This window comes from Triticum dicoccoides, chromosome 7B (assembly GCF_002162155.2).
Source record: "Triticum dicoccoides isolate Atlit2015 ecotype Zavitan chromosome 7B, WEW_v2.0, whole genome shotgun sequence".
NCBI lineage: Eukaryota > Viridiplantae > Streptophyta > Magnoliopsida > Poales > Poaceae > Triticum > Triticum dicoccoides.
In genome coordinates, this window is record NC_041393.1 from 714,288,358 (window position 1) to 714,298,946 (window position 10,589).

Here is a 10,589-nt window from a genome sequence, read left to right on the forward strand (position 1 = left end):
CTATATATTCCCAAATATTCCCAAACCACTAGATGCATCCACGAAAACACTTTTCCACCGCCGTGTGAGATCCCATCTCGGGACCTTTTCCGGCACCCTGTCGGAGGGGGGTTCGATTACGGAGGGCTTCTACATCAAGTCTATTGCCCTTCCGATGAAGCGTGAGTAGTTTCTCACAGACCTACGGGTCCATAGCTAGTAGCTAGATGGCTTCTTCTCTCTCTTTGATTCTCAATACCATGTTCTCCTCGCAGTTCTTGGAGATCTATTCGATGTAATACATTTTTGCGGTGTGTTTGCCGAGATCCGATGAATTGTGGATTTATGATCAGCTTATCTATGAATATTATTTGAATCTTCTCTGAATTCTTTTATGCATTATTTGATATCTTTGTAATTCTCTTCGAATTATCGATTTGGTTTGGCCAACTAGATTGTTTTTTCTTGCAATGGGAGAAGTGCTTAGCTTTGGGTTCAATCTTGCGGTGTCCTTTCCCATTTACAGCAGGGGCAGCAAGGCACGTATTGTATTGTTGTCATCGAGGATAAAAAGATGGGGTTTTCATCATATTGCTTGAGTTAATTCCTCTATATCATGTCATCTTACTTAATGCGTTACTCCGTTCTTTATGAAATTAATACTCTAGATGCATGCTGGATAGCGGTCAATGTGTGGAGTAATAGTAGTAGATGCAGAATCGTTTCGGTCTACTTGACACAGATGATGACCCACAAGTATAGGGGATCTATTGTAGTCCTTTCGATAAGTAAGAGTGTTGAACCCAATGAGGAGCATAAGGAAATGACAAGCGGTTTTCAGTAAGGTTTTCTCTGCAAGCACTAAAATTGTAGATAACAGATAATTTTGTGATAAGATAAATTATAACGAGTAATAAGCAATAAAAGTAAATAGAGTGCAGCAAGGTGGCCCAATCCTTTTTGTAGCAAAGGACAAGCCTGGACAATTTTTAATAATGAGAAAAGCGCTCCCAAGGACACATGAGAATTATCGTCAAGCTAGTGTTCATCACGCTCATATGATTCGCGTTCGGTACTTTGATAATTTGGTATGTGGGTGGACCGGTGCTTGGGTACTGCCCTTACTTGGACAAGCATCCCACTTATGATTAACCCCTACTGCAAGCATTCGCAACTACAAAATAAGTATTAAGGTAAACCTAACCACAATATTAGACATATGGATCCAAATCAGCCCCTTACGAAGCAACACATAAATTAAGGTTTAAGCTTCTGTCACTCTAGCAACCCATAATCTATTTATTACTTACCAATGCCTTCCTCTAGGCCCAATAATGGTGAAGTGTCATGTATTCGACGTTCACATAACACCACTAGAGGAAAGACAACATACATCTCATCAAAATATCAAACGAATACCAAATTCACATGACTACTAATAGCGAGACTTCAGCCATGTCCCCAGGAACAAACATAACTACTCACAAAGTATATTCATGTTCATAATCAGAGGAGTAATAATATGCATTAAGGATCTGAACATATGATCTTCCACCAAGTAAACCAATTAGCATCAACTGCAAGGAGTAATCCACACTACTAGCAACCCACATGTACCAATTTGTGGTTTTGATACAAGATTAGATACAAGAGATGAACTAGGGTTTTGAGAGGAGATGGTGCTGGTGAAGATGTTGATGGAGATTGACCCCCTCCCGATGAGAGGATCGTTGGTGATGATGATGGTGATGATTTCCCCTTCCCGGAGGGAAGTTTCCCCGGCAGAACAGCTCCGCTGGAGCCCTAGATTGGTTCTGCCAAGGTTCTGCCTCGTGGCGGCGGAGTTTCATCCCGTAAGCTTGCCTCTGATTTTTTCCAGGGTAAAAGCCTTCATATAGCAGAAGATGGGCACCGGAGGTCCACCAGGGGGCCCAGGAGACAGGGGACGGCCCAGTAGGGGTGGGCGCGTCCCCACCCTCCTGGAAAGGGTGTGGGCCCCCTTTGTCCCAATTAACCCCTTCAAGCTTCCTAGTTGAGATGGCCCTACGACTAAGTCCTTGCAAGAGGACATCTTCCATGACAATTCCATGACAGTTGGCGCCCACCGTGGGGCCAGCGCACGGTGGATTTGAGTTCTTGAAGGGCAACTTTGAAGGGCTCAAGGGATACGCAGTTGGCCGGATGACCAAGAGTCGTCGCGGCAAGATCTACATAACGAAGGCTGGGGCCCTGACGCCGGCTCAATTGAGTACGGGTACCGGGTCCCCTTCGGCGGAATCCACGTCTTCGTCGGCCGGATTGGTGAGCCGGGCCCTGAGCCAGACAACTGCACCGACCTTGTCGAGACGGCTCAGGGTGCGAGAAAGACCCGAGTTCAACCCAACATGAAGCGTGCCTTCGTGGGCTGCATCCACGGAGGGGAACTTTCTGAAGGATCTGAAGATGGTGGTCAGACGGCCGTCCTCTCGGACGGTGATTCGTCCGACGGTTCAACAGATTCGCTGTACCAAGTGCAAGACGGCGTGCTTGGGGCCTTTTCCGATGGCACTAGTGTTCCGGACCCCTATGAGCCGCCAAGATGGGCAGGGGTCTTCATGGCTGAGACTCAACCCGGCCAAAACTCTACAACCGCTACATCAATAACATTCGGGACAGGAGCAGCCGGGGCAGGAGGCCCTGTGCGCCCACCGGCTCGGGTGCTGATAGATCTCATGGATAAACTTACACTACTAGGGAAAACCGTATACACAGAATGTTACTAGTAGCGCTGTACAAAATCAAACGCTACTGCTACTTAGTAGTAGCACGCGTAAATAAACCGCGCTACTGCTATGACTTTAGCAGTAGCGCGTACAAGCGAAAAGCGCTGCTGCTATGTTTGAACTGGGCGCACATGGCTAGCCCAACCTAGCAGTAGCGCGTATACTGGCCCATCGCTGCTGCTACTTTCCTTAGCTGTAGCACGCTTACATGTAAGGCGCTGCTGCTAACGGAAATAAAATAAAGTGAAAAACAAGTAGAAAAGTAAATGAAAATGAAAGAAATAGAAAAAGGAGAAAGGAAAAAAATAAAATGTAAAGAAAAATAAAAGAAAAAAGGGAAAAAAGGAGAAAGGAATAGCAGTAGCGGGTTTCAGGAAATGCGCTGTAGCTAACTTAGCTATAGCGCGTTTCGGAAACGCGCTACCGCTACGTTTCACTTAAACAACGGTTCCCCCCCCCCCGCCCCCCTCCACCACACTTCTTCCCCAAATCCCTCGCCCTCGCCGCCGTCTCCACAATTCGCCGTCGCCGCACGTCGCCGCCGTCTCCTGCCGTATGGACGCCCGCAACCTCACCGTCTCCCCCCGAGGCCGCCGTCATCCTCACCGCCGCCGCCCGAGGCCGCCCTCCACCTCACCGCCGCCGCCCGAGGCCGCCCTCGACGTCACCGTGGGTGCCCTCCACCTCACTGCCGCCCGAGCCCGCCCAGGACCGCCGTTGCCCGTGCCCGAGCCCGCCCTCTCCACCCCTGCCTCCATCACCGAGAACCTCCCCGCCACCGTCTCTCCCCTCTTTGTAAGTCCGCCACCCCTCCCCCCGACTCCTCTCTCTCTGCATTTTAGAGAAAAAATTAGTAGAGAAAAAGTTTGTTTATAGCAAAAAATTTAGTTTAGAGCAAAGGATGTTAAGTAGTAGATGTTAGAGCAAAAATTAGTTTAGAGCAAAAAATTTGGTTTACAACAAAACTTAGTTAGGGCAGTAGGGTTTAATTAGGGTAGATGCTGCTTGTATAGTATATAGTGATACTAGTAGATGTTAATTAGGTTAGGGCAATAGTGGTACTAGTAGATGTTAATTAGATGTTTTTCAGTTAGGGCACTAGAGTTTTTCTAGGTTAATTAGGTTAGTAGTGCTGCTAGTAGTAGTGGTACAGTAGGTTAATTAGGTGATGTCAAATGAATAACCTAAATGAATGCAATTAGTAGTTAACTAATTTTTTTTCCTTTCATCATTATAGAGCACTAAAGTTAACTGAATTTGTTCTATTAGTAGTTAAATGAATTTTCTTCTACACTTTGTTTTTGAATTAGCTTGTGAAATTTGGACATGTGGTTGCTCGTGTATATTTGGACATGTGTTGCGGTGTCGAAGAGGGATATTTGAACACTGTTTCCTGGGAATGATGCTGAGAGGCCTATGTTTTGCCGGAATGTTGATTCATTTCTATTCCGGCAAATTTCAGGTTCTCGATTTGTCCACTTTTTAGCAAAGGTTATGCCAAAATTTTCCGTGAATTTCGGCATGACTTGTGCTACAAACTAGGACATATCGAGTGCCCGGGATTTGCCGCAGCAGGAAGAGTCAACATTCCTACAAAACAATAGGCCTTTTTTATGTCATTATTCATTTTATTAGGTCTAGAATTAATTGACTATATTTAATAATAGGAAACATGGCTAGCAACGATGAAGGACATGGTTCTGGTGATTGCGACGACGTCTACCGGGCGGCAGACGAATTTTTTAGCCTTACCGATGATCAACCGATGTTGTTGCTTGGCCCACCGGTGGCATCGGGGACTGAGACCGACACGCAGACCGGTGCTAAGACTAAGACCAGTGCTGAGACTCAGACCGGCATCGAGACCGGCGCTGAGACTGAGACCGGTGCTACCTCGGGGAGCGGAGCCGGTGTAGAACCAAAAGCAAAGAGGCAACAGCTTCCTAACAAACTCAGGACTACTAGAGTGGTGGTCACGGAGGTGGACGACGGCATTTTTGAGCCAAAGGCGCCCGAGGAAGTGCGTCGATGCTACGACAATCAAATAGGCTGCATCGTACGGACAACCGCCACCATCAACAATGAGAAACTACAGAAGATAGAAAATATGAGGAGCTCCCTCCTAAAGAAGTTTCACCAGATATTCTTATTCCCGGGCCGGAATGAGAAGGATTATGAAGATCCAAACGAGGACCCACCAATGAGGAAGATAAACAAACACGCCATGAACAAGTTTAGCGACGCGTTGGCCGCCTGGAAAACTCGAGTGAAAGCAAGGATCATCGATAAGAAGGAACCCTACTCCGAGATTGTAAAGGATAATCTGACAATCACGAAAGAGCAGTTTCAAATATTCAAGGAGGCTTGTGAGGCTGAAGCTGCCAAAAAAAGTCTAAGTACATGAAGGGGCTTCAAGAGAGGAACATTGGGACCCACCACCTCAGAAGCCGTGGTTACGGCGGAAAGAGGTCCAAATGGGCCAAGGAGGACGCGGAAGCCGCGAGTCTGGGCATCCCAGACCCCTTGGCGGATTTCACCGTCCTGCAGGAGCGTGACGTCCTGAGGGCCCGGCACCGTTGGGACCCAGTGAAGAAGGTTTACGAGACAACACCGTTCATTACGGAGTTCATGAGACTGCTGGTTTTAGTTTCTCATCAATTCGACTGCACATGTTAGTCATATTTGTAAACGATCCTTGTGCCTTTTGCAGAGAGAGCAGTACCAGATTGAGGCCGAAAGGGACTCGCCATCTGAGGCATTGGCGAGGCCCAAGTGGGACACTCCATTCAACCGGGCATTGAACATATTGAAACGACAACCGGTGGATACTCGACTGTCGTATGGACGCGTGCACGGTATCGGAGACGGCGCCACGTGGATGAAGTACTACCGTGAGACCACGGAGGAGAGAAAGGAAATACGGAGGTTAACTCAAGAAAACATCGACAAGAAGGTTGAGATTGCGGTTGAGAAGAAATCATCTCAGACAGTCGCAACAACGGTAGCTGCCGCAAAACAGGTGGTTGCAGATTGTTCTACTTCCTTGGTGACGGGCGTTTTCACTTGGACAAGGCAAAATCCAGAAAAAAAATGCAGAGGACTTTCCCCTTGCTGACTTCTTGGGAGCACCTACTCCCGCACCGGCTCCCGCACTGGCTACCGCACCTACTCCCGCACTGGCTCCCGCACCGGACGTGCTCGGCGGTGCTTCGTCTTTGGCTGAGCTCGACGCCCTCACAGTATCTGTCACACCGGCCCCCTTCAATATAAATGTATAATCTCCCATTTTCGTTGCCTTTCAGATGTCTCACGTCGCAGACTTTTCTTTGCAGGCCGACGAAACCCTGTGCACCATATTGTAATACACCATCGACGACCAGAAGGTGGACGTGGGGAAGGCGACGATAATGGAGCCGAAGGAACCATTGTTCCACTGCCGGCCGATCCCCCCGAACGTCTTCAAGGTTTCCGTGGCCAGTGTCGAACCGGGCCACGAGAACTTGCCTCCTCCAATACTACTGGTGGATGACAAGGAGACACCGCGACGGCTTGGTGATTGTTGCAATGTGTGGGTCCTGTTGTGGCCAAAGAGTCTGCTTCGTCTGGAGGCGGTCGGGAGCACACCCACGAGCACGCAGCCTCAGCAAGGTATGAACATCAACACCCCACCTACCGAATTAGCGTCGGGTGTCGGGTTGGGTGATAGCGGACGGGGTAAGGAGGAGACTCCATTAGTCGCTGATGACGTCTCCATGGATGAGGATGAGGACGACGGTGGCGCTGAATAGTATGTCTATACTGGCGCCTCCTCAGGGTTTGAGCGTCATGAGTCGGTGCCTGAATTGCCGTCTCAACGTATTATGGATGACCTTCCGGTAGTAAAGAAGTCTAGGAAGAGAGCGAGGAAAGGCAAAAAAGCTGATTCTATGATCCAGCCGCCTCAGCAGCCTCGGCTTCAGGACCGTATAGATATTCCCGATGCGGATAAATGGCATATCCCCGGTCAACCAATCCTACCTGCAACAGCGCTACAGGCCAGATTCGGTGATCTAAGGAGACTTCATGACGATGTGCTGCGGGTAGAGAAAGGCCTCATCGCCTCGACAGATCCAGGATACCCACTCTACGTGGTTAACGTTCCGCGGCAAATGTCGTACGTCGACAGCTTCCCCGCGGATAAGTTCTTCCTCCGATTCGATTACATATTCGACATGTTTCACGTGAAGAAGCTGGATTTTATGTTTGTCCGCATTTATGCCTTGCACATGAACTACATCATCGGGTTTGAGCAGATATCTCATATCTGTGTCGCTGACCCGTACTACATGCACGAGGGCTTCTTGGGAGTCTGCGCAGAGCATCGTGTATACGCGAGGGAATACATCGTCAATTTCATGCTTGCTAATAAGGACAAGGGGGCGATTCTCGTGCCTTATCATCCCGTGTAAGTCATCCGCGCTGCTATCCTTCCTTCGATTTCAATCATTCATTTGCACGGTGGAGGCTAAGTAATTTGAGGTGTACTTATTTTGCGCAGCGGCGGGCGCGCCGTCCTCATCATCCTATACCCCCGATTCTCCCACGCTCTTTTCTTGGACTCGTCGAAGAACATTCACAAAAAGGATTACACCCACATCAAGGATGTTCTCGACAGTGCTATGTTTTACTACCAAGCAAGGGAGGAGAGGTCAGGGACAAGAAGAGAACGGGCGGCAGGGTCACCTTCGGCCATAAGACCGACTTCTGCTACATCCAGCAACCGAACAATTCTCTTAATGATGGATTCTATGTCCTACACCACATGCTGGAGTACAGACGGGATCAAGAGAACCTTCGCATGTCACCTAGATCCGGCGATGCCCATATTCTGCAATGGGCAAAGAACGTAGGAGATATCGAGGATCATCGACTTCGAGCCAAGTTCTATCACATCCAGCGCGAACTTGCCCAAATCATCATGAAGGAGGTCGTCAGAAAAACAGGGATGTTCTACGAAGAAGGACAAATGTCGCGGGAAGACGTTCGAACATGGGTAGCCGCTCAACGTCTCGACCTGAAGCCTTTCACTAGGCTCTGGGACTATCTCCCTGACATGGATGGATGGAACGACATGTTGGAGTGATTGTCGATATATGACATTGTGTCCGTTTAGTCCATACTTTCTGTATGGCAAAACTTGAGTTATGCACGATGAAACTTTATTTGTGATGTAATTAAACCGTCCTCCTCCTCGACACTAGCGAAAATAACTCTAGTTAGGGCATTTTGGGGTACGATGAACTTTGTTATTTATGCTTATGATATGTTGTTTCTATTTTTGCCAAGTCTGTCTCTTTCTGTTGCTCAACTATATATGTTGCATATCATCGACTCATGTGACGATGCAGGTGCATAGATCATCGATGGTGAATAAGTGCTACGCCAGGAGTATATATACGACAAGTGGCCGGAGTGTCAGGCTCAGCTGTACCGGGTTTTGGTTTCCGAGCGAAGGAAGTAGTTAGTTTAGGTTCACGCTAATGCGAGAGAGGGATACGAACTCATGTACTCAAAGTGATAGCTCTTCTCGCGTATACCATTGTTTAGATGGATGACGATGTATTTGCAAGTAATCGAGACTTGTATCGCTATTTTCGAGATGATGACGAGAGACCACTTTGTGTTGGATGATGATTATGATGATGACATGATTTGATGAGACTAATTGTATGTATATGCTATGATTACATTTGTATGTGTATGATATGCTAAAGATTATTGTATAAAGCCTATTCAAATACAAAACAAATACAAAAACAAATATGCAGGAAAAAAACTAATAAAACTAGTAGTAGCGAGGGGGGGGGGAATTTAGCAGTAGCGCCGCATTACCAGTAGCACTTCCCGGTTTATTATAAAGCAACCACCAAGCACAAGCACAAGTCAAGGTAAGTGTGAAATGGTGCCGGTCATTTTAATTCGAAGAAAAACGGGGTTCCCCTCGCTTTTATATTATAAAGCAACATCCAAGCACAAGCACAAGTCGAGGTGAGTGAGAAATGGCGCTAGTTGTTTTCATTAGATGAAAAAAGAGTTTCACAAGTCGAGGTGAGTGTGAAATGGTGCCAGTCATTTTCATTTGATGAAAAAGGGGTTTCCTCTCGCTTTATATGAAACACAAGCACAAATAGAGGTGCGTGTGAAGTGGTGCCAATCGTTTTCATTCCACGAAAAGGGGTGTCCCCCCGCTTTATATTATAAAGCAATCACGAAGCACAAGCATAAGTCAAGGTGAGTGTGAAATGGTGTTGATCGTTTCCGTTGAATGAAAGGGCTCCCGTGAACAGTAGATCAGAGCTCCCGAGAGCTGTCGTGTGCAGAGGGTTTTCTAGACATGCCCTAAGATCTCTAGATCAACACCCAAAATTTGAAACGAATTCTACAGCCAACACTGTTGTGCAAAGTGGACACATCACATTGACATGGGTTAGGCTAGCTAGCTACAGTACTTGAGATAAGAAATAGAACCATAGGGTGAGTGTGAACCATGGGTTCCTGGAGTAATGCATTACGTTCCACGAAGCTTCCCAGTAACCATTTTAAGCCAAAGGCACATCCATGAGCCTGCCTGCCTGCCATGACTGACTCGATCATTTGCACAAACTAGGGGAAAATGTCACGTTCCATCGGTCCACCAACCAGACTAGTTACTTTGGGTGGTGGAGAGTGGAGGCTGTGTGTGAGGTTGGTACCAAACCCAAACCCAAATGGATGGTGCGAGAAGTGATGAAGTGCTGGTTCATATTCAGAGAGGAGGAAACTTGGTGGATGCTGCAGCCTAAGCTCACATCGCATCATGTCATTTATCATGGAACGCAGTAGCCCGAGCTTTTGTGTGCAAGTTAATCTACACAAAAAACATGCTTTGCCGTCTTTTTTTTTTACAGATGACAAAGAACTCACTTCGCCGTCTGTTTTTTTAATTGTAGGCAAAATAATAGTATCAACTTTTAAATTTTTTTGAAAGTGTAAACAAGGTCTAAACTATATGAAATTTGGCATGTTATTGGTTTTATAATTTCTAGAATGAAGAGAAAAAGTTTGAGAAAATTTACTAATTTTTAAGTGCCAAAAGTAATAGGTAAACAAGCAAAAATTATTTGAAGGCTTCGGATTGGCTGGAATCAAACTCCCCTGGATCAATGACGTGGCGGGGCAGCCCCACGACCCACACCAACGAGTCCACTACCACGCATCGCACGTTCCCACTCCATGCGCACGCCCCCATCTCCCTCGATCTCCTCTTTCCTCCACAGAAGCGCAGCAGCAGCGTCCCTCGCCTGCGCGTCCCAGTAGTTGCCTCGCCGGACTCAACCCCTCCCCCGACCCCGCGCGGCCGAGCCTCCCCAGCCTCCTCCTCTCATACCCTCGCCGGACCCCGCCGTGCCCGAGCTTCCCCAGCCTCCTCTCCGATCCTCGCCGGACTCCGCCGCGGCCGCCCCTCACTGGAGTCGTTGCAATCTACGATTTATCATTGTCATTGTCTTAAGTAGTTAAATACACATGTTATGCGCTTTAGATTGCATGCCAAAAAGTGGGTGGAAGCACGGGAGTCGTGTGAGAAGTGCATGCAAGAGAGGAACATGGTCGATAAACACAAAATGATGCTCTCGCGACTCGCACCCTACAAGTGAAGGCCAAAAACATGGACGCAAAAGAAAGAATGGCCATTTGACATCGAAAGAGGTGAAAGAACTAGTCCACTACTAGGAAAACGCTTATAGATAGAAGTTTACTAGTAGCGTTTGTTTGTGACCCCATGCTACTAGTAGTTAGTAGTAGCGCTGGCTAGAAAGAGCGCTACTGGTA